This window comes from Chrysochloris asiatica, unplaced genomic scaffold (genome assembly GCF_000296735.1).
Source record: "Chrysochloris asiatica unplaced genomic scaffold, ChrAsi1.0 scaffold00075, whole genome shotgun sequence".
Lineage (NCBI taxonomy): Eukaryota > Metazoa > Chordata > Mammalia > Afrosoricida > Chrysochloridae > Chrysochloris > Chrysochloris asiatica.
Window position 1 is genome coordinate 823,707 of NW_006408593.1, and position 4,667 is coordinate 828,373.

Below are 4,667 nucleotides of genomic sequence, written 5' to 3' on the forward strand. Positions count from 1 at the left end.
TAAATGTTCTCCCATCTGCCTTGTTCTTCCATTCCCCTCCCCTTTCTTGTGTATTGCCCTCCCCCAACACCCAAAGTATCCTGTGTCTATTCCCTACCCTGTGCTTCACTTTCCCCTCCCTCCCCTCACCCCATCCCCTACATCCTGATAACCCACAAAGAAATTATTTTTCCCCTTTTAGTATGAATATTTTTTCTTAAGCTTTTACAATTATGGTCCTATGCAGTATTTCTCCTTTTGTGACTGACTAATTTCACATTGCATGATGGCCTCAAGGTTCATCTATGTTATGCAGTGGCTTCCAGCTTCCTTGTTATTCTTCAAGATAGCATAATATTCCATTGTGTGTATCTACCAAAGTTTGTTTATCCATCCTCCCACTGATGGGCACTTAGGCTGTCTCCATATTTTTGCTGTTGTTCATAGTGCTGCTATGAACATTGATGTGCATATATCTACTCATGTATGGCTCATATTTCTTGTGGATAAATACTGAGTAGAGGGATTTCTGGATCATAATGTATTTCTATTTCCAACTTTCTGAGGAAGTGCCATACTGTTTTCCAGAGTGGCTGGACCATTTTGCAATCCCACCAGCAACGTAGGAGTGTCCCAGTCTCTTCACACCCTAGCCAGTATTTATTGTCTTCTACTTTTTTGAACTTCACTATTATTGCTGGTGTGAGATGATATCTCATTGTTGTTTTGATTTGCATCTCTCTAATGTTAAGTTTTAAGGTTACAAATCGGGCTGCTAACTTCAGGGTCATCAGTTAGAAACTACCAGATGTTCCGCAGGAGAAAGATGAGGCTTTCTGCTCCTGTAAAGATTTACAGCCTCAGAAACCCTGTACAGGGTCGCTATAAGTCGGAACTGACTCCACGGCACATAACAACAACGTTCAGTTTTGGAGTCCTGGTGTGGGGCTGTGGGTTAATGTGTCAGACTGCAAAGCTGTTTGAACTGCAAGATCAGTGGTTCAAGCTTACCAGCTGTTCCTCGGAAACCCTATACAGGGTCACTATGGGACGGCACATAACGGTAACAAAAACAACAATATTCAGTTTTATGCCGAGTTATACATAATGTTAGAAGAAAGATAAGATTCCCATAAAGATATATAGCCTTGGAAGCACTATGCAGGATCCTGTAAAGATTTTCTGCTCCTGTAAAAAATTACACCTTTGGGACCCCAATGCAGGTCACTATAATTTAGAACTGACTTGACAACATAGCACCATCTCCATCACCCAACACAATATAACGATGTCTAAAGGAGCTCTGGTAGCATAGTGGTTACAAATCAAGCTGCGAACCATAAGGTCAGTGGTTCAAAACTATCAGCCGCTCTGCAGGAGAAAGATGAGGCTTTCTACTCCCGTGAAGATTTACACCCTTGGAAACCCTGTACAGGGTCGCTATGGGTCGGAACCGACTCCACGGCACTTAACAACAACAACAATATTATTTTATCATTACACTTCTGTATTGTAATTTATTAATGCGAAAACTCAATTTATTAATATATGAATTTCCTTAGAGTAGTATCTAGGACCCATTATATATGTGATAAGTATTGTTATCATGATTAGCAGTATTCTTATAAGTTATAGGGTTCTATTTGGAGGGGTTGTCTTCACAACTCTTCAAATCTTAGTGTAACTAATAGATATTACATTTGTATTTCTATTTTTCTAAAACATTGAGGAACTAGTGCAGGATTTGCCAATGAAATAAAAAATTTTTTCACTTATTTATCTTAATTTATATTGAGTAAATGTTCTGGTAGCATAGTGGTTACGAATCTGTCTACGAACCTCAAGGTTGGCAGTTCGAAACTATCAGCTGTTCCATGGGAGAAAGATGAGGCAGTCTGATCCCGTAAATATTTACAGCCTCAGAAACCCTGTTCAGGGTCACTATGAGTCGGAACCGACTCCATGGTACTTAACAACAACAACAACAACAAATTCTATATATAATGTGATAACACATTTTAGTTCTAAGTTTTCTGCAAGTGAGTAAGCCAGCAGTGAGTGTTGGATATCACTCAATACTAACTGTTGGATGAATTTCATAAATCTTTTTGAATGTCACATAGGGAAAGGCAGTGAGACCAGAAACTCAATATTCAATTAAAAATATTTTGGAAGGTGATTAGGCGGGGGCGTCTTGTTTGTGGAGTTCTACTCAGCTGCCTTCGAAGGTTCTTCCTCCTCAGAATGCCCTGGTGGTGGAGGAGCCGGAATAAACCAACTGCAAGACCTGAAAATACCGAAAATCTCCCTGGCTCAAGATTCTCTGCAAGCTGGCAAATGATTAACCAGCAGGCATGAGAGAAAGGCTGACAAGGTTCACCTCCCTGCCCACCCCAGGACAGAGGGCCACTGCTTCTGTAAGTGGAGTCAAGAGCATAGGAATACAAGAAAGCATAGTGGTAGAACAATAAATTCTAGACAAGCCCAGAAACAAACCCAAGAAGCTCCCTCCACACCTGAGATGGCTATGGAAGCAGAACCCACAGAATTTATGGAAAGCCCCACTGTCTAGAGCCCAATGGCCACAGTGCACGAAGAGGTGACCGACGGATATCGAGATACACTTAGAATGGCACGTGACACTTAACATCTGAAGAATTGCTGTGGTGAACCCCTTACTAGTATCTTTAGAGGACCACCAGAATCAGGCTGTCTGGCGATAAAATAGTGGACCTCACCTGTGAGTCCTTGGAGCCTGTGGTTGTCGACCTGACCCACAACGACTCTATTATGACTGTTGAAGAAAGGCGGTGGCCCTGGAGAACAGCAAGGAGACTGCACCAGGCCACACTGACAGCTGTGTCATCATCAGTGACAATGACGACTCATCCAGAGCACACACACTCCTAGAAACACCAGGGAGGAGGGCACCATAGGACTCAGTCCTTCCAGCACTGTCAGTTGTCCAGTCTGCGTGGATGAGTACTCAGAGATTGTGCAGAACGGATGTCTCATCATTTCCACTGAATGTAGCCATGTCTTCTGCAGCCTGTGCCTCCATGATGCCTTTAAAAATTCCAACACCTGCCCAACAGGTAGGAAAAAGATCAACCACAAGTGGTACCACCCCGTTTATATATAAGGTACACTGTGCTACCCAGGAGACACGCATGGACAGCGAGGCAGTGAGACTGGATTCTTCCTGCAACCCTCTATTGAAGCTGTGGGTTATCTGCCTCCAATTTCCTGAGCTCAGAAAGACTCTTTCAAAACCAATGCCTGATGTGTCACCGACTTGTCTGTTTCCAACCCCCTCTTAGATCTTTTTCTCTCTAGGAGCCTTTCCTGACCAGGGTTGCCACCTATGCTGCTCTGTCAGAGGTGGTCTGCCTGCCGTTTCAGCCTCTGATCTCAAAGTCCCTTCTCCTGGATCTCTTGTGGCTTATTGGCTGGCCCACCACGTGAAATTGAGAGTAGTAGTTGTAGCCTCTTTCTGGAACCTGCAAGTTTGCTGAGAAATTTCTCCATAACCCAGCTTCCTGCCATCGGTGTCACGGAGGAACGGGCACTGCGCTGTAAGCGAGCAGATCTGCCCACTACATTATGACCAAGTCAAGCTCTGTCCCCAGCTGCATGCATGGAGGCTCTAGGAAGACCCAGCCAGACTCTTTCTTTCCTGACGTCAAGGTCTTTCATTGATGCATGGTGGTTCTGCTGATCCAGAGAGCCTCTCTCTACAGGGAAACCCAGTCCCCTCAACAACAAATGTGCAGTAAAGCCCGTTCTTCTCAGTAGCCCAGATATAGCCCTGAACACTGCTGTCATACCCCACGTTTACACCACCTACTGTTCTCAGGAACCTCCTCCAGGCCCCAAAAGATGTTTGCCTGGTGCAGAACATGCAGGCTGGGCAGGTGGTCCACGTTTTCTGATAAAATTCATCCTGTGCTTACCACATGTACTTTGTCCTCAGTTCCCCTGTGAGCTCATGTCCGTCCTCCTGAGCATAGGGACTGGGAGGTGGTAGCAGCCCCAGCAGCCTTGCTGGCCACTCACTTCCACACTATTGCCAAGGTTCCTTCTGTCCCTTATTTTAAACAACTTGGACCCCACCTAATGTCAACTGGATCACTTGACAGTTGGTCTCAGAAGCTTTTCTTCTGGTCCTGCGGGCTGTGACACTTTGGGCTCTGGACTGCTCCATGAGTTTGGTTGACAAAGTATGGTGACATCTCCTACCTCCTTCCTCCCCCCAGGGAGCTCAGAAAACACCTCTGTTTGCCAAGGTAACCGGGCCTCCCTGGAGGTGACCGAGCCTGTCTCCACCACCTGACCCTCCTTCTTCACTGGGCCTCCAGTCAAACCAGCAGCCTTCACAGGTGGGAAGGGCCACTCTAGCTTTGCTAGTAACAACCAGACTTCAGTTCAGCCTTCTGAAGGAGCAAAACTCTGCACAGAGTCTCCTTTCCTGGGCACCAGGGGAATGCTGCCTTCCTCATGTGGAGAGAACAGTGTGATTCCTCCTTCAACTGTTTGGGTCACTTCCAGTCAGTTTGAATAAAATAAATTATCTTCTGCTTAATGTCCAGGAGGGAGGAGCGGCTCAGCTTCCATCAGTGGGACACCTCAGACTGGACGTAGTGGCAGTTACCTTCCTTCCAGACTTTATATAAATGCTATTTTTCCTC

At 45.4% G+C, this 4,667-nt stretch overlaps 1 pseudogene; it reads left to right on the forward strand.

The window, feature by feature from the left end:
- Positions 1-3,121, forward strand: part of LOC102823718 — a 15,602-nt pseudogene extending 12,481 nt beyond the window's left edge.
- The last annotated feature ends 1,546 nt before the right edge of the window (positions 3,122-4,667 follow it).